Consider the following 25,589-nt stretch of genomic DNA (forward strand, 5'->3'; position numbering starts at 1 on the left):
AATCTTCGATAGCGTCATTCACAGGGCAATCGGGGTGATGTTTTATGCTCCCGTCACTTTGGCGTGAAGTGTATGTAAGGTTTCGTTTAATTCATTTTTTTGCACTCGTATTATACAAGACTGGAAGTCGCAAGTTCGTTTCCTACCTATGATCCGATCTCGAAGTTTCAGAGGTAAAAGATATGAGTGAGGCAAACAGGAGGAAGCTTACAGACTACTTCCAAAGGTAGGCTAGGTCTGCGTTAGTCACTACTGAGTTACTACTTAACATGTACAGTAGGCTCCCTGTTTGTTGCCACAGGGTGAGATTTGTGAAGCAAAAACCTATGCTTTTGAAACGTTTTTATTAGTGAAAATAAATCACGAAATTTGGAACTTGACCCCCTGAACATTTTTCATTTGTTCTCAGGTACGCCAGCTTACTAGCATGTTCTAGCGCCTACACGCCTGCTGTTCGAGTCCGTTTCATATCATATGGTGTCGGGCGGACTGTTTGGTGTGTTGCGGACCGGGTACCATGGGCCACTCTGTGATAGAAACTCCAGGACCACTTTTTAGTCCCAGTCCGCCCCTGTATGGTGTATTCAAACGATTTAATCAATTCCAGTTTAATTTTCCTAATAAAAAGACTGTTCTACTCTTAATATTTTGTATTTATATTCTCTCCTTTAATGGTTACATGATACCTATATTTCATATTGACACAAAGGAGAGGGCACAGGCCTACAGAAAGATTTTATTGTCATCAGATGTAGCTTTGCACACTGCCAGCATCTAGAATGATTTTGATCAGCATTTTAGTGTTCAGAGCAGAGGGCTCTCTCAACTTGTTATATTTTACAGTTTGTCAATTGATAAGATTTTGTAGGCTTTTCATATACATGTGCACCCCTCGAAAGCCTAAAACCACAGGGCCCCCCCACATAACAAATCCCAATTTAACCCCTGCCCATAGACATCACCAGATGCTGGGTTTCTTCCCTGGTGATGATCTGCCAGGCCTGCACTGCAGCTGTCTTTAGTTCCTGCTTGTTCTTGGGGTGTTTTGCCTTCACTTTTGCCTTAGAAATCAAATCAAACCAATCAGAGAGATAGCAAAAACATTAGGTGTGGCCAATTCAACTATTTGGTACATTCTTAAAAAGAAAGAATGCACTGGTGAGCTCAGGAACACCAAAAGACCCAGAAGACCACGGAAAACAACTGTGGTGGGTGACAGAAGAATTCTTTCCCTGGTGAAGAAAAACCCCTTCAGAACAGTTGGCCAGATTAAGAACACCCTCCAGGAGGTAGACATATCTGTCAACAATCAAAAGAAGACTTCACTTCATCTGTGAAGCATGTTATGGCATGGGCATGTATGGCTGTCAAGGGAACTGGTTCCCTTGTATTTATTGACAATGTGATTGCTGTCAAAAGCAGCAGGATGAATTCTGAAGTGTTTAGGGCTATATTATCTGCTCAGATTCAGCCAAAAACTCATTGGATGGTGCTTCACAGTGCAGATGGACAATGACCTGAAGCATACTGCGAAAGCAACCCAAGACTTTTATAAGGTGAAGAAGTGGAATGTTCTGCAATGGCTAAGTCAGTCACCTGACCTGAATCCAATTGAGCAGCATTTCACTTGCTGAAGGCAAAACTGAAGGCAAAATGAGCAGGAACTAAAGACAGCTGCAGTGCAGGCCTGGCAGAGCATCACCAAGGAAGAAACCCAGCATCTGGTGATGTCTATGGGTTCCAGACTTCAGGCAGTCATTGACTGCAAAGGATTTGTCACCAAGTAACCAAGTTGTTTCCTTTCAAATCTATTGTGGTAGCGTACAGAGACAAAATTATGACAATTGTGTCACTGTCCAAATGTTTATGGACCTAACTGTTCATATACGCTCACCTAAAGGATTATTAGGAACACCTGTTCAATTTCTCATTAATGCAATTATCTAATCAACCAATCACATGGCAGTTGCTTCAATGCATTTAGGGGTGTGGTCCTGGTCAAGACAATCTCCTGAACTCCAAACTGAATGTCTGAATGGGAAAGAAAGGTGATTTAAGCAATTTTGAGCGTGGCATGGTTGTTGGTGCCAGACGGGCCGCTCTGAGTATTTCACAATCTGCTCAGTTACTGGGATTTTCACGCACAACCATTTCTAGGGTTTACAGAGAATGGTGTGAAAAGGGAAAAACATCCAGTATGCGGCAGTCCTGTGGGCGAAAATGCCTTGTTGATGCTAGAGGTCAGAGGAGAATGGGCCGACTGATTCAAGCTGATAGAAGAGCAACTTTGACTGAAATAACCACTCGTTACAACCGAGGTATGCAGCAAAGCATTTGTGAAGCCACAACACGTACAACCTTGAGGCGGATGGGCTACAACAGCAGAAGACCCCACCGGGTACCACTCATCTCCACTACAAATAGGAAAAAGAGGCTACAATTTGCACAAGCTCACCAAAATTGGACAGTTGAAGACTGGAAAAATGTTGCCTGGTCTGATGAGTCTCGATTTCTGTTGAGACATTCAGATGGTAGAGTCAGAATGTGGCGTAAACAGAATGAGAACATGGATCCATCATGCCTTGTTACCACTGTGCAGGCTGGTGGTGGTGGTGTAATGGTGTGGGGGATGTTTTCTTGGCACACTTTAGGCCCCTTAGTGCCAATTGGGCATCGTTTAAATGCCACGGCCTACCTGAGCATTGTTTCTGACCATGTCCATCCCTTTATGACCACCATGTACCCATCCTCTGATGGCTACTTCCAGCAGGATAATGCACCATGTCACAAAGGTCGAATCATTTCAAATTGGTTTCTTGAACATGACAATGAGTTCACTGTACTAAACTGGCCCCCACAGTCACCAGATCTCAACCCAATAGAGCATCTTTGGGATGTGGTGGAACGGGAGCTTCGTGCCCTGGATGTGCATCCCACAAATCTCCATCAGCTGCAAGATGCTATCCTATCAATATGGGCCAACATTTCTAAAGAATGCTTTCAGCACCTTGTTGAATCAATGCCACGTAGAATTAAGGCAGTTCTGAAGGCGAAAGGGGGTCAAACACAGTATTAGTATGGTGTTCCTAATAATCCTTTAGGTGAGTGTATATCTATAGTAAGGAATCATTAAAATATGTTATGAGGTCAAATCTGCCTATATTTTAATCCATCCGCTAAATCAGCAACAATGGTGAATTCAAGAAATAAATATAAATTGAGAATGTGTGCTGCATAATTGCATCTTTAACATTTGAAGTATTAAAGTGTGCTGCGAATTGCAATGCCATTACTGTGGATGCTAAGGCAAATTGGAGTTTGATTTGAGAATGAATGAAGTCATAATTGTATTTTAGAGATTTAATTATCTTTCCACTTAAGCTGTTTCCAGAGTTACAAAGCACTTAAACCCAGGTTTATGTTATTATGGAAAGTTAACTGATGTCTCAGAAGTCTTACAAAATGTGGGCTGTAGTAGACGTTCAATCTGTGGGGTTCAGTAAGTGACTATATGAGACTACTTTAAACTACCTTGTACCCTGTAGATGAAATTGACCTTCTCTGTGTTCCTCTGTAACTTTGCAGTTTTTATATTGTATATATATATATATATATATATACATATGTATAATCACTTTAATCAGAGTTGTTTTCCATCTGGAATGTTTTTTCTTCTGATTCCTGATAAAGCCATTAAAAAGCACTACATTAAAGGAAAAACCATGTGAATGTCTAGGTAACAGATGATAGAAATTCACATTGAACTGAAACTAGCCTATTGATCAGTTAATTAAACTACCCCTTACTACTACTTAAAGTATCATACTTAGGTCTCTCTGATAAAACCATAGCATTCAGATGCCCTCAGCTACAAAACATATCTGAATACAGTTCTGCTTTTACATGATCCATTCATTGTAAGCATATACCCACAGTTCTCTCAATGTCAATCTTTTTTCCAAAGTGAATGCTAACAATATCACTTCTGTAGACAAGAAAGATTTTCAGATAAATTAGTAAGTAGGCTTTAGCTGGAGCAGAAATTCACAATAGGACAAATTGCAGGGGAATGTAGGAGTGTCTGAAGCAAATATATTAGTGATTATGCTTCCTGGCTTCCTTTTTGATGTTTCATCTTTTGCTTGCTGTGGTCTCCACGCATTATTCTAAGCTTGCTGTATAGATATTACAATCTCCATTCGATCTTACACTCCTCCCAGTGTAGCTTCTAAATAGTTGAAGCTTTGGGGTATTACACTTCCACATGCTTGGAAAAATTGACTATATGCGTGGTTTAGTGTAAGTTCATGTTTGTTTATTCATTTTTTATTGCTGATACAGTCTCATATGGGGTAAATGTAGTAACAATAACATCTTTAATAAAGAAATCAGTGGTTCGAGCTATTTGATTCGATCTGTAAGCCCAAACAACTAGTATCACAGAGAACCTAAATATGACTTTGATCTGCCTCAGAGGAGAAATAATAGGTAAAAGAGGAAAAGACAAAGAGCAAAGAATTGGCAAATGCATGCATACTTTTCATGTTTCTTCTTTCTTTCTTTCATGCATCAGGTCAGCTGTCAGATAATAAATCCTCTTTTAGGAAATGGTGTATTTAAATGGCAGGTCTGCCGTGCACCCTAATAAGAAATGAAAAGTGCTCATAGCTTTTGATCTGGGTACACCAACCTAAGAGTTAATTCAATAAAGCTCCCCTGGCTTGATTCCAATTCCAGCACTGCACACACTGCAATCTCCATACAGCCTGTTTCTGAACTGATTTAAATATGTCTTGAAAACACAGTTGCCATCTCTTACCATTCATTTTCATAAACAGGGCATACTAGTGCTAAACACCTAGCAAATATTTTATAGTTTCCTTCTAAAGTAAAACTAATATTCACTTTAATTGATGTTGTTTTGGGAAGCTGACTTATCTTTTTAAGTCATACCATGTTTAAATTAGTAAGTGTGGTTTAAAAATATCTGATTTTAGAAAAGAAGGAACCTAGGTTTACCCAAACCATCACGTCTCAGTTTTTTTAACCAACATAAGGTATTCTGAATTATTTAGGACCTTATTTATTTTATTTTATTTGCAGGAAAAATAGAATGGATGGTGAAAATGTCAAACAGAATTTGACCGTGGTGCTGTCAAGTGAATTTGTCAAGGGAGAACACTCAAACCAAAGAAAATTATGACCGTGCGTTGATGGTGATTACATTTAATTGACAGTGCGATGATTTTCAGCAACAGTATAGCCGACAGTACATGATACCTGCAAAACGGAGTGACATTATAATGGTCAAAGCAATCTTGAATATTGGAATAAATCAAACTTGTCACTATTTAAAACCTTTAACGCACCACTTCAAAGCCTATGATAGAAATACCAACCTTTCTTTAGCAAGACTTGCAAGACTCGCTGTGCTTGTGTGTGCTCCTATATGTGTTTGGCGTTGTATCACATAGCCTACATATTACCTTTATGTCAAGGCTGCTTATTTTCATGTGGTAGGACTTTGTAAACGAATAGTGAAAGCTATTTCTGAACAAGCCTTTTGGAAACCTGTTTTCCTGTGACCTTCAAACACTAGCACGCTGAATTATTATTAATGGGGAAAAGAATCTGATGAAACTCTTTTGCAGCGGGTTACAATCCTGTATGTTTAAAGCTTGATATTCTCAATATGCCTTTGGTAGACACCACATTATTAAAGGAGTGTGAGCCTTCTATTGCTGATCAACACCTCAATCATCTTTTTCATCAATCAGCTCCTAGTTGCTTTTTGTTTTTTCTAGTTCCAATTCCTCACTTGGAAGGTTTTTCCACCGGGATATGAATTTTAAAACAGATTTCATTTGTCTTTTCCCTCTGCTTAAGGAAGCAGAGTCTGTAGCTGACATAGTTGAGCTAACATGAATAAGTGAATTGCAGAATACATAACAGATTGCTCCTGGATACAAGCAGAATTTTGGTCTAAAGTGTTTAGAAACAAAACAATGAAAGAGCTCCAGAAAGTATAATTCTTCTAAGACGACTATCTTGCATGCTTATGTTGGACTTCTCTTTAAACATTTAAGATGTAACAGAAGGTACCGATCCCCTTGCTTGCATAGATGAGTAAAAATACATGAAATCTGGGGGTGCTCTCTTATTCTCGTTCTCTTTTCCGTGTTTTGTTTTGCAAAGAATCCTAGTTTATGCAGATCAAGGGAATACATTTTTTGATATCAATTTATAATAAAAAAGCTGTCATATACTTTCAGTCCTTCTCAATCTTTTATTAGGCAGTACACTAGTAACTTTCAATACAGCATTAACCTTTAAAACAAAATAATGCTCAAGTTAAAAGTTTTAATCCATTATTCCCACTCTGATGTTTTCTTTACACTGCACAGTACTACCTGACCAGTCACTATTCCCTGTGAAGGGTTTTATTCACTCCCAAAGACTGATAAATAATTGTGGTATGAACAGCCATGGATATCAACCAGCTTTTTAATAAAAGTGCAATTTCAAGAGCCAGTGTAATCTTTATTTTTTGTGATAACCTCCACTAATGAAAGTCTTAGCCCATGCTTTTCTGCTCTTTAGAAAACAGATTGGATAACAGGAACACTAAATAAATAAAAGCACAATGTACGGCAATCTTCAAAGGGTACAATTTAAATAACTATTACCACTTCCATCAAAGAGGAAAACTCCTAATGCTAAATGTTTATGAGACAATATTCAGCTCCGCCAGAGATTAGAGTTATACAATTATCTGGTGAATTTAATTCTGGTGCATTTAAAATGGATCTTGTTAAGGGAGATAACCAATTGCATGCCCGCCGTCTTCAGAGGACAGAAGAGTGCATGAAACAATGCACAGCTCAGAGACATATTTCCACATATGTATTATGCAATCTGTAATTTCTTCAATCAATCTGTTACTAAGCAATGGATACTCGAAATACTCCAGCTTCAGTGTTATTTTTCATAAGGTCTGAGTATTCAGTATTTTGCTGCATTTTGTTTTGCATTCTCTGAACCTGGCAGAACTGCTGCAATAACTCCCCGTGTGTAATAATACCCAAGACTGCATTCTGTTTAGATTGTAAGCAGAGTAATAGCTTTCTGGGATTTAGTTCATTGCTCTGCTAGATTTGTGGGAGTCAGCTAACTTTTAACGGTTGCTTTGCCCTTCTGTCACTTGTAGTTCACTCATAATGTGATTTCGCAGGACTGGATTGCTGACCTCTAAAAAGCTTGCACTGCGCTATGTTTCCTGACTCTCTCGCACTACGATTGGCCCTGAACTCCCAGTATCAACCAGTAAACAATACAAAGACGAACATCATGTGAGGTTAATCACCTAATGGGAAGGGCAACGGTGGTGTGCTTGCCTCGGACGTAAGAGAACAGCTGTGTAGTCTTTGCAGGCCAATTGAAACTTCCAATATCACAACCTGACATGTGGCTTTGCTAAGAGCATACGAAACCAACACAGCCCTAAGGGAACACAGATTCGATTTTTTATACTGGAATATATTAACAGAGCGTGCAATTACCTGAGAATGGGCTCTACTCATATGTTCAGATATTGACACAATGTCAGTTGTGCTCATATATGAAACCTTCATATGTTCGTATATGTTCAGAATACATATACTGGTTAATACATATTTATAAACTAACATCTGTTGCTTTACCTTATTTGCAAAGAAAAACACAACTAAGGTATTGTTTTTTAATTATACAGTATTTATACTGACGTTCCCCTCTTTACATTGCCGGGTCCAGTGAGGTTAGGCCATATGTTACGTGTTTTCTCTTATGTTTTAATTAATTACCAGTGAAACTGAGATTAAAAGTGTATCATTGTCATATAGGGCACTAAATTGGTTGGCTACATCTTATATTAAAGATGTGTTTTCCATGTACATTTCTGTCCGCAGTCTGCAATCATGGGATACTGGATTTTCCTTTGAGCCCAAATCAACACTGCGTACCCATGGTGACAAGGCATTGTGGCATTATGCACCTAGACTTTGGAATTCTCTGCCAAAAGGGGTTTCAAATCTATTGTTACTTTTAAATAATCTTTAAAAAAAAAAAAGTTTTAGTTATGCTTTTCCAAATGTTTAAACTTCATTGTTATTGTGTTGTAGCTTTTTTTCTATATTGTATATATACAGAAGTAATATTATATATATTCCTTTGGAAGGTATAAGTATTTTTTATTCTGAACAAATACAGAATCCATGCCATGGAACCAGGCAAGGTCAATGTCCTTTGTTTTGTTCTGGTGAGCAAAGTAAATCAGAGCTGCATAAAACCAATCTAGTTATACAATTGTACTCTGGACTCTAGCGGGAAGCTGTACTACAGCATATGGGCATTAATATACTGGACCACCGAAAGGGTCATTAATAAAGGCACTGAGAAGGAGAAAGAGACACTATCAAAGAAATACTCATTTCTTTAATCTGCATCCCCTCTGCCACACAGATACAAAGGCCGATGCCTCAGATGTTTTTTTTCTTTTTCTTTTTCATTCATTCATTCTTTTTTTTTTTGACAGGCTTCCCCCCCTCCCCCCCTTTTTAATAGGCTTTTGTGCGTCTGCCAAAAGTCACTCTCATCCTCAAACCAGCACTTAGATTAATCAATAGCCCCAGCATTGCGGAGCCATTAGCATTGCAAAGAAGAAAAAAATAAAAGGTTATTCAGCTGTCTCCCCTGACATCTAGCTCATGAAAGTCTAGCCTCCCAAAACACCCCCCCTTAGGTGCACACACAAACACACACACACACACACACACTCTCACATAACCACCCACTACACACATTTGCACACACAGAAATACACCAGACACCCTCCCCTCCATCTGAACTCCTTGTGCTGGCCGTTGCGTCTGACATTGCACACTCAAGAGTGAAATGACCATTCTAATGTCATTTGCATGGGCCCTCGCTAATTATGACTGCTTTGGCAGGTAGCCATTATTCATAAACAGAATGATAATCACACCAGGCCCTGATGTCCAGATGGCTTTTGAAAAAAAAAAACTGGAGGAAAAAAAAAAAACACAGCGCCCACAAATCCCATAGGCGTGAAGAAGACAAGGTATCCACTGCCTTCTGCGTCCCGGCAGAAAACACGTTGCCTGATGCCTCGAGCGTCCAGTCTTCTTTGTCTCCATTGTAAACTTTATATTTACTTTCACCCACCCCCACGCTCCCCGCCCTGCACCCCCCACAACCGTCCAAAAACCTACCCCAGTGCCTTTTGTTCTGATCTCGATTCTCGGAGGATACCATACCGGTTCTTCATTCAGAAATACCCTTCTTAAGTTCTGCCAAGTTAAAATAAATGGATAAGCTGTGTTTTATGTACTTTTTATATAATATAATAAACAGCAGTGATTTAGATATTATTGTTATTGTTTTCTTAACAGATTCAATTGAATATCTTTGTTGCGTAATTGTTTTTCTAACTAATTTAATCGTAGTCGAACAGTGCTGTTTCCTTTTTTGCAGTTGTTGTGATTCAGGATTTTGTCTTACATTCGCGCTACTCCATATGTTCATGTTAATGCTCAACTGAAAAAGTGAGTCTTTGTTGTGTGGAAGCATAGCTTGTAGGGAAACCTAGCAAGATTACAAGAAAAATCTTACATTTTCTGTTCATGTCAAATGTTTATTTCCACTGAATTCTGAAAACTGGATATTCAGAATTCCCTATTAGTCAGACACATGCTGGCTTGACTTTGGTCTTTATCATAAATTACTGTCATTGACCCTGCCAGAGGCATCCAAGGTTAAAAGCCATGATTTGTACACACACACACACACACACACACACATACAGTATATATTAAATAACAATTAATAATATTTGTACACTGGTGTCGTCCTTGGACAGATTGTTAATTGAGTTTAATTTATGTTGTGGTTTAGGTTAAAGACCTTGTGAAAGACAAGTCTTTCTGTGGTAGTTCTGTAAGATTTATCTCTCACAGAATATATTTTGAAGGTGAATGGGATTCTAAAATCAATGAGATTAAGTTGAATTTCCATACTCTGTCATTCAGTTTTATCTTGGCTGTGTCCAATCCTCTAATGGTCTGTATGTATATTGTATATTTGTTGTATATACAGAGCCTATAGAAAGTCTACAGCCTCTTTGAAATGTTCACCTTTTGTTGCCTTACAGCCTGGAATTAAAATTCATAAATATATATATGAAGAAAATGTAATTTTGTAGCCGCATTCTCACTTATTCATTTTTTAGACCAGGGGCTGGATTAAATCAAAACTTTGACCCACCCGCTAATAGCAAACTAGAAACTTGTTCATCATAGTGGTTACATTTATCATTAGAAGAAAGTGGCTCAAAATGAAGCCACAACTGAGTACAGTTCCGTAGTTTTCTATTAGCGGGTGGGTCAAAGTTTTGATTTAATCCCAGCCCAAGTCTAAAAACCGAATAAGTGAGAGTGCGGCTTCAAAATTAAATGTTCTTTATATATTTTTCACTTATTTTGGCCAGCAACTCATGGGAGTGAAGATGCTGTAGTGCATGGATGCTTTCTAGTTACATTCATATATATAATTTATCTTCACATCCTACCCCACAGCTTCCAAGTTAAAAATATACTAGAAATTTGAAGAAAAATTATTAAAAATAAATGTATTGATCTCCACCCACCTTTAAATATCAATTCTAAATTTGCTCAGATGTAACCAATCGACACCAAATCATACATCAAGTGAAGTGGCCTCCACCTGTGTTCATTGTAGTGATTCACATAATTTCAGTAACAAATCATCAGTTCCTATAGGTTCCTTCTGCTGGGTAGTGCATTTCAAAGAAAAGACTCAACTATGGGCACCAAAGAGCTTTTAAAAGAGCTTTAAAAAAAAAAAAAACACTCCAGAGATTGTGTAACCATGTGGCAAAAAGTTGTGTGGTCTCATGAAACTGAAATTGAACTTTTTGGTGTAAATGCGAAATGTTATGTTTGGCACAAACCCAGCACAGCACATCACCCAAAGAACACCATCCCTACTGTGCAGCATGGTGGAGGCAGCATCATGTTATGGGATACTTGTCAGGATAGAAGAAAAATTAATGGAGCAAAATATAGAAAAGTCCTTGAGGAAAACCTGCTGCCCTCTGCAAGAAAGCTGAAACTGGGATGGAAGTTCAACTTTCAGCATGACACCTAACCGAAGAACACAGACAAAGTTACACTGGAGTTATTAAAGAACAAAACAAGTAAATGTCCTTGAGTGGCCCAGACAGAGCCCTGACCTAAATCCAACTGAATATGGGTGGCATGCCTTATAGATTGCTGTCCATCAGCGCTCCCCAAGGAACTTGACAGAGCTTGAACAGTTTTTTTAAGTGGTCAAAAGTTAACAAATTGAGGTGTGCAATGTTGGTAGAGACCTATCCCAGTGGACTCACAGCTGTAATTGCTGCCAAAGGTGCTTCCACTAAATATTAACTCAGGGGGGTTGGAAACTTATCCGGTTATGAGATTTCAGTGTAGTATTTTTAATATATATATATATATATATATATATGTTTTCTTGGTGTAGACCTTATATAGGCACTGTATATTGTGGTGTTGTAGATGAATACTTCAAATTCTCTGTCCCATAACTCCAGAAATCATCCTTTATTATTATGTGATGGGTTTTATGGGTTGTGCTGTATTAAAATATTATTCCGAATGATTTTGGTATTGTAAATGGTCAAAGCCATGTACAATAAGTATATCACTGTGCAGTACCTGCCTCTGACTTTGTGAAAGGTTGCAAGATGTTGACCCAGCAATTTGTAGTGAGTAGGTATGCATCTCCAGTAGGGCTGTGCGATATGACGATATATATCGTATGACGATAGAAAAACGTCTATCGTTTCATATTATGCTATATCGTTTATATCTTGGTGTCGCAAATTGCAATCTTTACGGCAGTATTTTTCGTCATTAGGACGCTTTGCGTTCTTCCCGGTTCTTCCACACGTGTCGGATGCGGCAAGAAATGAGCATCAGAAACACAGAGACATGAGGAGAGAGACCCGACACACAATAACCAGCACAACCAAGAGATGCTTTAATGCGCATGCGCACACGCTGCGCCCCGCTATCGTTGCCGGGCTGAACTCGATCTGCAAGCAGCCCCCCCGACAATACACGATCGCACCCCCATCCCCGCAAATTTAGACGGATATAATTTGTATTAAAAATAAAGAGTAATAATTTGTTTGCATTTTAATAAATTGGAAAGCAATGCAAACGGATGCAGAAAGTTTCATTAAATGGTGAAGTGGTACAACAGCTTTTATTATTATTATTATTATTATTATTATTATTATTATTATTACATTACATTACATTATTAGTCATTTAGCAGACGCTCTTATCCAGGGCGACTTACATTTGTACCCATTTATACAGCTGGGCATTTTACTAGAGCAATCTAAGTGAAGTACCTTGCTCAAGGGTACAACAGCACTGCCTATTATTATTATTATTATTATTATTATTATTATTATTATTATTATTATTATTACATTACATTACATTATTAGTCATTTAGCAGACGCTCTTATCCAGGGCGACTTACATTTGTACCCATTTATACAGCTGGGCATTTTACTAGAGCAATCTAAGTGAAGTACCTTGCTCAAGGGTACAACAGCACTGCCTATTATTATTATTATTATTATTATTATTATTATTATTATTATTATAACTATTTTGTATTAACACGTGCTGTACCGGTAAGCAGAATCGAAACACAACAGTCAGAGAAGAAATGTCCCTGTCTAGCAGATGTTAAATGCGCCACTATAAACCCGGCTGTGGTAAATATAACTGAATCTATACAATTTTTCAGCACATGTGTTGCGTGATTACTATTACTTGTGTTATTGTTATGTGACTGTAAATCATGTGTGTTTATATATATCTATCTATCTATCTATCTATCTATCTATCTATCTATCTATCTATATATCTCCCATAATATAACACACGTAATAGTAATCACACACCACTTGCGCTGTTATATGTTGTATTCTGCATATATTTACCATGACAGCCTGCATGTAGTATTTGTTAGTTTTGCATATTTAATGATTAAATAAAGACTTGTTGTTTAAATGTCTTTGGTCTTATTTTGTAGCTTGATTGGATAAAATCAAGGCATATCGAGATATATATCGCCCAAACTTCGAAAAATATCGAGATATTATTTTTAAGTCATATCGTCCAGCCCTAATCTCCAGGTGCAAGAGCGTTAGGCACTCCTGGGATGTGGAATTACAGTGAAGCTGCAGGAAGTATAATAATTACTGTTCACTTTTCGTATCCAAAGCGAGAAGTCGTGGTTCCTTTATTTTCAATCATTCAGTTTTGGCACTTCTGGCGTATAATCTAATGGCATCATCAAAGACTGCCTACAGGGAAAAGCTGTGGCAGACCCATACTATTTGTTTTTAATTGGTTCTGTTTTTCCACATACACAGAACAAAGAATCACCTTGCTGTGATTTCATATTACTCATAGTTTAGATCCTTTTACCCAAAACTAACTTGCTTCCAGTGTTCCTCACAGCCTGTCTTAGACCTACGTTCTTTTCAGCTGTTTATGACTGACTAACGCTAGCTTCAGGCTGCTTCACCTGTGAGGTCCCAAGATCAACCCCGTAGATCTCAGGACAATCCTTTCTTACAGATGAGTCAATCAAGGGGATACAGTATACAAAACACATTTTATTTGCATTCTTTATCTCAACGGGGATGATTAGTCGTTGCCAGCTGAAAAAGAAGTAGAGGTGAGGCAACTGAACGTTTTTAGCTGGCATAGTTATGTATTACCACAGCATAAATGTGCTGAAAGGTTTTGGCTTATCTGTATGACCTTCTACAATCTAATAAAGAAATTCACCCCTCCACTAGTGGTTGTCATGCCTTCATTTTCTCTATGGGCTTCCAGCTAGTCCAGCAAAAAATATTATGTTTCCATTGATTTTAGAGTTGGTTACATTAAAAAGGACAAACTTCCTGAATTCCTGCTATCTTTAGGAGTTCCTGGTGCCTCTGTATGGCAGACAGAGAGTATAGTGTGGTGTTTGGGGTATAATGCTCAGAGCAGATTAGTGGTACTAGCCATGACCGTGCTAAGAAAACCCCACAGGGAGTGTCAGATTCTCTGGAGAGTGAGCCAGGTAAAGAGGTACGCATTGATTCAGTGTAGGGTCACCGATAAGGTTGCCACGGATGCATTGGGGGAGCCAGGGAGACGTAGTTATGCCCACACGTGTCATCTGCAGTTCAGTATTGCATTAACACCCCCAGATTAAAAAGACATAAATAACCAGAAAATGTTGAACAGGGAAAAAAATCAAGATCTGCTTTCGAGTGACACAAAAAGCTGTGCATTTTCATACTCATTAAATGTTCTCCAATGTTTTTGCTGCTGTTTGTGTCTTTTTGACTGCTTAGCTAATAAGGTATGGATATGTGTATCATTTCACTGGTAATTGTGCAAGGACTATGTTTTACAGATTACAAAGGCACCATTAAGAAATATATGTCATTTCAGCTGTTGCCAATTGCTAACCTATTTTTATTTAAACAATACACAACTTTTATTTCATCAAAACGTGTAACTCAACTGTTAATTGTTGGAAATACTGTTGACAGCTTTGTGAATCCAATTGGCAACAATGGCGACTGTTAACAACGGTAATTGTTCATTGTAGAAGTTTCATTACTTTGTGTGTGTGTGTGTGTGTGTGTGTCTGTGTGTGTGTTAAGCAAGTCAAGCAGCTTGTCTGAAATGCTTTATATTTACAAGCATGATAATAGTTGCAGTTATGAGCTACAGCTGGAAATATGTTAGCGATCATGTGTGTCATGTGGAGTAAGGTCTACAAAACCTCTGCACATTTTAAAAAATACTGTGCAAAACATAAACGAAATGGAATTCCTTGAGATTGTTGGCACTTCGAAACACTAGTTATTTTTCAAGTGAGATCACTTATATATAAGCTTTCTTTGAAGATTACATTTTCTTTGTTCTTGTGCCCTTTTTCACATTCAGAAGCTCAGTTTCGGATGTTTATAAATATTCAAATCCACATCTTTAACCTGGGGTTCTTCCACTTTGCTTGATTGTCACTGACACTGGCTCCCAGCCGTATGACCCCCTTGGGGGAACGTTGTATTTCTAATGCAAAGCCCCCTCCTCCTTCAAAAATAAAAGACACGTTATAAGAAGAAGGGAAGAAAAGGAAACAGCAGCACAAGAAGAAACAGAAGCAGACAAATTATTTGATCAAATAAGTGAGATGAGTGTCTTTCTCAACTCCTGATGTAAATGTGACACTTTAGCAGTGTTACTTTATGCTGAATCTAATTATTCCAGACTTCAGAGATTATGTCTCAACTTTTTTGACATGCTTTTTTTCTTCTTAATTTTCAATAAATGTAGACCATTTCAGACTTAATGAAGCCAAAGTTATTTACTGGAATGGTTCAGATATAGTTTAAATTACCATGAATATATCTGAAGTACTGTTAAAGATAAAGTGCATGTTTAAAAATTAAGTGTTGGTACTAAAGACTGTAAATATATCAATACCAATGTAATACATCTAGTATAGGATATGGATATATCCAAGGAAGCAGTATTTGAAATAGATACATAATATTTTCAGCCACTTTTACCTTTCATGTTCTGGATGTATTTGTGCTATACTAGGTAAAAACATAAGAAAAATGTTTTCAGAGGTCTCAGTTAACTTACTGTAATTTGACATGTAACCTATCAGTATCAATAACTTAAGACCATCATTAAACAATGAATTAACCCAGAAATGCCATCAAGTACATTTCTATGATGTTGATGCATTGATGTGGGAAGGAATGTAGGGATTCATTGTGAGTAATTTCAAAATTACGGTCCATTAACATAACTATCATAAGTATCCATTTAATTAAAAAGTGATGTAGTCTGAAGTCTCGTTATATACTCTATGTATAAGCACAAAAAGAAAGTGTGTAAGCTTGGGCTGAATCTCCAACATGCTTACACAAAGAACTGCTTTCATATAGTCTGACACCAAATGTACGTACGATGAGCAATGCTGACAGCAACAAAATGATAAGAAATAAACAGCTGTGAGCAATGAAGTCTGAAGTGCAAAATGATACCAAGTCATGTACAGCAGCCTAATTGAAAGTTTATAGTCATGTTTGAGAAATGTATATGTCATCTGTATCTTGAAGGGAAAAACTAAAAACCTTAGGTTATCATTGTTCATGCTTAATTATCCCTTGTGTTTACACATTCTGGCAATTGTTTTGCTTGGTTGTATGCTTAATATATCAATCCCTGAGAACATAGAAAAGACATTGAGATGATCTGTCCATTTTTCATTTTCCCCCCATCGTTCTTCAGGACATGTTCATAACCTTGCTGTTCATAACCGTTCTGTTGATTAGATAGTCTGCCAAGTACAGATGATGCCTCCTTTCCAGGCTTGTCCTTCACATTTACATGTAGGGAAACAGGAAGTGTGATTTCCCATGAAAGAGAGTTTACCTCATTTTATGAGAATAGTACACTAATTGGATAGTTTTCTGTTCTCTTAACTATGTAATATGCTGAGGAATTTACATTTCAGTTCTCAATTTCAATATTTTTGATCATCTTTTAAATAATACGTGTGCTGCATTTTATCAGCAACTGCATTATTTATTAAATCATAATCAACACTGTGCAAATCAGCAGCTCACTGGTTGTAGCTGTTTGTTTTCTGTAACCATTCTTTTATATTTTTCCGTTGCTTGTTTTATGTGACGCATGTTTTTGTTTGATTTTTTGTTTTCTAGCATGAAATAAGCAAGTGTGAATCAACAGGTCTCCCCACTGCACATTGTAATACCAGTACGAGTGAGAGGGTGAAAATGTGCTGTTTGGCTATCTCTTACTTTTCCCAGTGCAAATACAGCTCAAGCTCATGGGCGGATGTGTCAGTTGGAGGACTGCCACGGCCTGCAAAAAAATCTACAGGGCTCAACAAACACCATGCGAGCTGTAGCTAAACAGGCCAGTGGTGGCCAACATCAAACTCTCTCAACCCTGGCAGCTCTTCACCAATTATACACCCTGTCTTGGGATTCCCAATTACAATGTGCTTTTTCCATAGCCCAGACTCAAACCAGCAATGTCTAGACTACAATATTTAACTCATGGCCTGAGGGCAGGTCTTTACTGGTTGAACAGCTAGGGAATCTTCCATTCTTAAGTAGAACCGTTTTTTTGTTAACCTTTTAAGTTGACTTCCCAAGGAGATTGACTTCTTATGGACAGTCCGTTTGGATCTCGAAGAAGCATGTTGCTTTTTCTTTTGCATTCATCATGTGCATTTATAATTAATAATGTATAATCTGATGGGGCAGACTTCTCCAGCTACACAAATTAGGCGCAATGGAGAATAATTTACCTAGAAAAGGTGTTGGCAGTTGCTTCTAAAAAAGGTTGTTGTCAGAAAGATTAATCAAGAATTCAGTGTGCGTAAATAAATCCTAATCCATGTAACTCTAAATCAAGAGCTTTACGTGATAGTGTTAGTTAATTATGTGCCCAGAGCTTTATTTGTCATTTACATACGGAGCAAATACACTGGAAAGATTAAACCAAGATTAAAACAAATGCAGCCAGTTTTAGCCCACAACAATTTCTTTAAACAAAAAGAGAGAGATGAGGGAAGATTAGTTATCAATTGAGAAGTGATTATATTTCCACAACAAATACAAAGATGTGAGTTTTCGAATAACAAATAATTGCTTCATGAGAGGAACCGAGGAAGCTCGATTCAGTACAGTTTGTCTAGGTAAGGATCTTTCTAAGCTTCCTTGTCACCATTAATACAGTTTAACATGTGATGAAAGCGAGTCTTTGCTTTTTGTTCTTTGAGTGCCATAGCCCAGGACATCCCCTTTTGACACACTAGTGCATTGTATTAAACTTCCTTACCCTTAAATCCCTATTACACATGAAATCCCTATAAACACATGTTCCCTATTGATGTCATTGATTCATGCTCTTGTCTTCTTGCCTTGTGAGCAGGCTACTTGAACGTGGTAATGGCATACAGCACAACATGTGTCTATGAGCCCTCATATGGACTTGATGTCTGAGGGATGTGAATTTGGTTTTTACTGTTTTCACAGAACAGAGAGCAATTTACCTGCCAGGGTTTAAACTGGATTTCATTATCTTCTGTTCTCATGATTGTCAGTTACACTGTCAGACTTACAAACCACAAAGTAACATGTATACGCTGTTTACAAAAAATATATATAATGCTAGTTTAATAATAATAATAATAATCATCATTATCATCATCATAATAATAATAAAGCCTGAAATCTGGTGGTTAAAATCAAGTGGAAAAATCAATAAATGTACGTGAGGATTCTGCCAGCAAAGAGAAACGTCTCCTTTTTGCATTAATTGCTCAGGGAAACAAACAAAGAAACGCATTCACAAGCAAAAACAAAGAGAAAATTACCTATATATGATTTCTGTTGAGCTATAAAACCGAGTTCAGTAGCTCCGTGTGAGAGAGAAGGATTGTGTTTGAGGTGGGGGAGCTCATTAGCTTGATAGACAGGCCCTGTTTTGCCCAAATGCTTTTATCCTATCAATAGAAAGTCAGACGTGAATGTGGATGTGGCATATAATTGCTTTTTTCATGATAGCAGACAGCCTTTCTTCTTGGCTTTGGAATTTATTTACATTCTCTTCCGAGGGGTGAAGGTATTTTGAAAGAGAAGAGCTACAGTGTTTTCTAGATTGATGGTATGAGGCCAATTAAAGAGTGTCGTGCTTGGCCAATGTGTCTAAATTATTTTACAGTAAATCACAGCAGCCTGAGAGGGAATATGGACTGGCAGGCTCGCTGTCTGTAGCCACTGCCGAGCGCCGTGAACGCACATCTGGGGCCAGCTGAGCCCCAATGCCTCGCAGTGTTAAAGGCTTTGAAAAATAGAAAAAAGATCCCGCTGAATCGGCCCTGGATACACAACACTAAGCAAGAAGCCGAAGAATTTTTGTCACAAATAAAAGAATTTGTTTCCTCAATAAGTTCATTTACATACCAAAAGGGTGAAGTCAAGCCCGGGTGTTATAGTTAAATTGGGCTGGATATCAGAGTATGAAGGGTTTCAGTCCTTCTTATGTAATCTCTTAAGAATGTATAAAGCTCTTTATTTCCCCCCACTGTATCAGAAAGCAATCTTTACAGCCGTTTCGTTTTTTATGTATTTTTTATGCTGAAAATATACAATGAAGAAATTCTTCAAACCTCTTTTTCTTAAAATCCATTCATATCATTAAATAGTTCAGAGAGAACTACGAAAAAGTCTTGTCTTGATACTGAACTGAGCAGCTTAGGAATGTAACTCAAGAGACATGCATTTAATGGTTTGTGATTTAGAGTTTGGACTAAGCAAGGTTGTCAAGATTCGAAAGATGAACTCCAAGAGAATGTGTTAGGTAAACTCACTTCTAAAAGAAAAATACACAAAAATGGGCCATTAATGTGCCATACTCGGAAACAAGAGAGAGCATGTATACGTAGTTCATATCCATTTTTACTACCTAAACCAAAGTAAGTTCCTTTTTCTCAATAACATTTTTATAGAAATTAGAAGGCAAGGATTTATTGTTTCATATATATTTATATATACATTTGAAGTACTTTTACTCATAGAATAGCATTGAATAAACTTTGGGGTATATATTGGCCACAAGGGTAACAGTTAAAATGTAACCTTAGAAAGCAAACTTTTAAGTACCTTAAAAAAAAATGCATCGGTAGAGATTCCAGTAACCTTTCTGTCAGTGACCTTTCAGAGCATAACTGCTTTAAAAAAACAATCTCATTCCTTTAAAAAGTACAGAAAATCCACTTCTTCTGTATCTCAATGATCATTCCATTTGTTCTATTTAAGAATGCTGGAGCTGTAGTAAAATATCAAACATGCCTGTAAATGGCTAGTAATTTACTAATGACACAATAAATACTGACTCATCCCTACTGGGCACGATCTCAAAAGTACAGGTTATAGTGGTTTTCAAAAGTCAATAGTTTGCATGCTGCACGGTAGCAGAAGAATAGGATATACATACAGTGCCTGCGCATCGATCCAATCAGAATCTGAATGAATACTCAGGGTTTCCTGTTCCCTCCTAGAGGACACGCGATTCTAGGTTTTAAAGATGCTGAGTCAGCCCAGAATGACGTCACAGCTTGTTGAAAGATATGCAGTGATGTCTGCTGAAAAGTCTCAGCTGTGCAATGTTCATCAAATCATCAGTGAGGCAGGTTTCTCCCACTGGCAAATATTCAAAAAGCCTGAAGGACGAATCGTTATGTAAGGATTTGCTGTACCACAACACTACACTCCTATCATATCGTTTGGAGTCTGTAGCCTATGCGATGTGGGACAGTTCCTGGCGCTGCCTGTCATTTTGCTCCACTCTGGCCAAGGGGAGTCCAGGAGTCCAAGTGTTGGGACCATTGCAAGTTTTTTATACAACAGTGTCCGAGACGATGGGAGTTATTTGTCACCTGGTGTTGTTGAGGGGCACAGGTTGCAGTTTCTAGACAGCGGGACTCATTCCACATGGGTGATGTCATCGCACAGTTAATAGCACATCACCAGAAATGCGCCAGGCAAAATGAGTCAGAAGAGAAACGTGTGTCTTCAAGAAACACCCTTCATCACTTGTCTTAAAGAGAAGACTCCGATGTATAACAATGATATGCTAATACACAAATTGTTTGTGTTTTGATTGATTGATCGATTAATTTAATCTAAGTTAGCTACTATTCCATCCATGAATCGGTCAAAACATTCTCTCTAATTTAAGGTTATCCAGCCATTAAAAACAACACAGAAACAGACAGATCACACAACATTCATAACAAGCTTGTTTCTTGTTTCTTTCTGCTTCTGGCTGATTGGAGATTCAAAGGTTGTCTTTTGAAAGATGGCAACGTGGAGATGCTCTGACTTAATGTGAGCCTGACAAACATGTAATAACTAAAACAGGCATGGTAATGGAAAGAGACAACATATAAAATGCTGTTAAATATATTTTAATGATAAAACTATTTCAACATGTTCCTTGACTGTAATCATTCAGAGTCATGATGCATTATTTATTTACTGATATATTATTTAGATGTCATAAATGTTTCATACACTCATAGCGTGGATCCTTGCTGTGAGGTTCAGAAATATCCAAAATATCCACAGATATGCGATATATTGATTTAGGTAATAAAAGGGAGCAGACAGTTTCCTTTTGTTCATGTGAACATGTCTTCATATGCTGTGTGCCATACCTAGGCTGGTTATAAATTCCTATTCATGTTTTAACACCGTGTGGCATTGTTTTCATCTCAATTTGGTATTAGCATTAGCATAATCTGCCTATCACAGATCATATCAGGGAGGTTATGAAGATGTATTTACTCGGTATGCCGTGGATTGCTTTTTAATAGCACAAACAATTTCCCCCTCGTGTTTTTTTTTTTTTTTTTAATGAAATCCTTTGAAGGCTTTGCACTGAGAATACACAATAAGCAGTTATTCAGGGTGATGGTTATAATTAGGAAGCTAATTTAAATGTGCTTAGAAATCTGAACGGTTTATGTTGTTAGCCAATAACAGGTTTAGAAAGGATGTGGTGTAGGGAGGTAAAAGTTTCACTTGGGGGTCTCGCTTCACAGAGACCACTGTGATTTCAAGGCCCTTAAATATGGACCTCACCGACTTTTTTCCCCTCATATTCTCAGGTGTTTCTGTGGTCTTTTTAAGAGAACCAGATGTTCATTTTGTAATGCAGTTTCTCATCTACCATCCTTGATAATGCTAAAGTATTTGCTAATGTGTTTGAGTAGTTTAAGTAGTAATTCTCCAAAGAAATGTCAAATCAAATACAATTTTTGAGCATTATTCCTAGACATCAAACAGATGCAAAGATTGGTATGAAAAAAATATGAATGTTCTGAAGGCAGCATGAGTGAGTAAAGTATAATTTCACATCAGTAATTTCTTGATAGCGTTTGATCTAGACTTACATCATAAGCTTATCAACCTGCTTGTTTGGTTGATGTCCTGATACATTAACACTTACATGATGTCTTGTAAAAAAATAAACAAGAAGCATCTACAACTCTCTGTCATGGAAGTCATAGTCAATTTCCAAATTCTCTCGGAAACTTTTCATTACATCATTGCATTTCCCACAGTTTGATCCTTTTTTCCCCCTCTGATGCCAAACCTCAAAATAGTGTTTTGCCAAATTAGGTTCAGCAGAAGTGATTTTCTTCCAGGAAAATGTGTGGTTTTACCATATATTTGTGGTTTGAAATTAGAATGGTGCTTAGCTGATGTTGTGGATGAGGATTTATTTGTATGTTGAAAACTCGCCACAAATGTCACAAAATCTAACCATGCATCCATAATTAGACTTGGACACTTGACCGTTGGAAACAAATCCCTAATAACGGAAAGAGAGATCTTGAGCTTGGAAGAGCAGAAATTTTCCACACATTCCTATCATATAAATTCATTGCAGAAATCTGATATGTGGATCAAAAAGCCAGAGTGTTTGTATTACAATGGTTAAGATACACAGTGCCAAAACAGTATTTACAATAGAAAGTTTGGACTAAATTAATTGTTTGTTGTTGTATTCCTCTAATGAAATCTGAACTAAGAATCTATTGCTTGACTTGAGAGATAAAAGCAGTCCTCTGGAAGCCAGGACGCCTTCCTTAAAGTCTTAAAACTAAAATAATACATGACAGAGTGCTTTCCTCAGTTTGTGTGATCCATAAGTACCAGTATTGAATGTTAGAAATGTTCAGAGCTGTTTCTTTTGAACAATAACATGTTTGTGCTCTCTGAATGAGAGGGATTTTTAGCAGATGTCAGAGTTGAGGTAATACATTTGAATGGCAAATTTAAAGCTGAGGAGGCTAAAACAAGAATGCAGGAATTTCAGGACTATGAAATAAAAAGAGCTCTGAAAAATAACTTGCTTTGCATCATTTAGCAGCTGGTCACTTGAGCAACCCTTGACTACCCACCTTTAGGCTACACATGAGTTTTAAGTGGCAAGAATCAAATGATCTGTGTCTTTTATTGGTATTCTCTATTATATATATGTGTGTGTGTGTGAGAGTGCACATATGGAATATGTTTTTTTTTTTCGATTATCTGAGAGCCAAGTGGAAAGCATTTTTTAGACTGCTGTTCTTGTAGTTATCAACAGATATAGCCCACTAGCTTGAAAATAACAGAGCTACAAGCCACTGACACCTTGTGGTAGAAATGAGGAATTGCAGGCATTTCTGCAGTGTAGGTTGTGTAGATTTCCCACACATTTGTGGGGAAACAGCTGCTGCTCAGTACAAGAACAGTAGGAAACCTTTTGAAAATATGTGCCTCTAGCAAGTTGCATGTAAATAGTGTGCAGTAACAAAATAGTTTTCTGTACAAATCAGCTCACAGAAAACAACAGTGTTATGTAGGATGTGTGTTCATTGCAGGTTTATTTTTTTACACTATTAGAAACTTGTTTGTATATATATATATATATATATATATATATATATGCAGTTGGAATTCTTTACATTTACATGTTGTCACTGCTAATGTAGTTTGTGGTTTGTTTTATAAGGACACATTTCGATTTTTAAAGCTTTTTCTGTAAGTAATGGTCATGTGCACTTAATTTATCCCTCTTCACTAATTTATTTCCAATTAAATAAAGGAGCACTTCAATTATTATGACTGTTTACATGTTATTTTATCACTCAGTGTCAAAAGAACCACACAGTAATTGTTTGTTGGTTTGTAGTCTGTATTTTAATGGGTACATTTGTCACACAAAATAGTAATAGAAAACCTGTGAGCAATTTACAAAACATAATACCTTTATTCTTTATATTAGGTTTTCTTACAGAGAATGTTTCAAATCTCACAGATTTAAATCAATCATATTTGATTGCAGCAAATGCAGCAAATGACCAGTTTAGTTAATTTTGACAGATACTTACTTTGGAATTTATGTACTGTTTTAGATGCAACCTAAGCCAAAATAAAAACTTAAATTAACTCTCTTACCTATTGGGAAAAGTGGAAACCAAACTCTCAAATAAATGTTCTGCTCTGCTCAGTCAAGCAACCTGTCTAATGGACAGACAAGCCATCCTTTCTTAAACTAGTGTAACAGAAAATATATTTGACAGTAACTGGTCAGCCTTATAGACCTTATTGAGGATTAGACAGGCACTGGCAGCCTTCTATGTCCCATTGAGACTGTGCACTTAATGCTTTAGGAATCTTTGCACTTTCAGAGCATAATCATAAACACAAGGCATAGAGCCATGAATGGTACCTGCCTCTGATATTGTCTGCCTGTGTTCATCTCGACGGCCCATTAGTATGGCCATGCACCGGGTATAAAATTACAATGGAAAATGCTGAGGTAGGAACATTTATTTTTACTTTTAATAATCAGATCAAACCGAAGAGCCAGGCTACTTACAAACTGCCTCACTGGAAACAATGCACTAGAAAAGCCTCAGTAATATCTGGTTGCTTTCACACCTGCAGTGAAGAAGGAGCAAAGCTAATTTAAACCGAAACCATATCTTAATGATTGGCAACACAGCTTGGCTCCTCATTGATTTGAGTTTGTTCATGTTCTTGCACAAATACAAAGAGGCTCGTTGGATTACAATATTGGGCTGAAGGAGAGGAATTCTTTATTGTGTATATTTGGGACGGCTCTATATCCCACAACACATTATATGAGTATCTGAAATGCTTTCTCGGATATCTTCAGGTGGTGAGGTTTCCTTCGCTTAGTCTGCTAGCTTTATTGCTTTATCTTCCTTTGGGAGCCACTTAGCTGTGCAACCTGTTCGGCTGACATGTGATAGCATAGACAGGGGAACTTCAGAAACTCACACTTTTGTTAACGCCACCACTCTCTGCAATAAAACAATTCTTTCCACTTTCCACTTTTCCTTGAACCCATGACCTTTGACAGTATCGCCATTAATTAAAGCAATTGGCATCCATAGATATGCATCTGTAGAAGTGCTTTCTGAAGTTTCAGTTCATTGGAGCGAGAGTTTGCCCTCTGTGAACTTTAATGGCTTCAACTTTAATATGGAGGACACCTGTTCTTCATAAAGAGCCCTTCTGCCCTGAAGTTGTCCACTTCTGCCACAGTGGCCATTTTCTCATGAACATTTGATATCTGTGTTATTTTAAAATAGTACAATAGCAGCATACAGTAAGATCCAATTGAAGTGGAGCTTGCTCGTCTCTCTTTAAAGATTCATGGCTCTTCCATTTAGCAGAGCCGCTGCTTGGAAGCGCCTCTCCTCTGCCCCTGGCTATTAGTACGGTTCGGGCTGCAATGTCTTTCTGTCATCCCAGTCTTTGATGAAGGTGCCTTTGCCTCCTTGCCTTCGTC

At 37.6% G+C, this 25,589-nt stretch overlaps 1 protein-coding gene across 2 annotated transcripts in view; it reads left to right on the plus strand.

Moving 5' to 3' along the window:
* The window catches only part of cntfr (ciliary neurotrophic factor receptor), a 170,602-nt gene that overhangs the window by 139,334 nt on the left and 5,679 nt on the right, over positions 1 to 25,589 (plus strand). The gene's annotated exons all lie outside the window — the stretch shown is intronic.

The sequence above is a fragment of the Amia ocellicauda genome, chromosome 8 (assembly GCF_036373705.1).
Source record: "Amia ocellicauda isolate fAmiCal2 chromosome 8, fAmiCal2.hap1, whole genome shotgun sequence".
NCBI classification, from domain to species: Eukaryota; Metazoa; Chordata; class Actinopteri; order Amiiformes; family Amiidae; genus Amia; species Amia ocellicauda.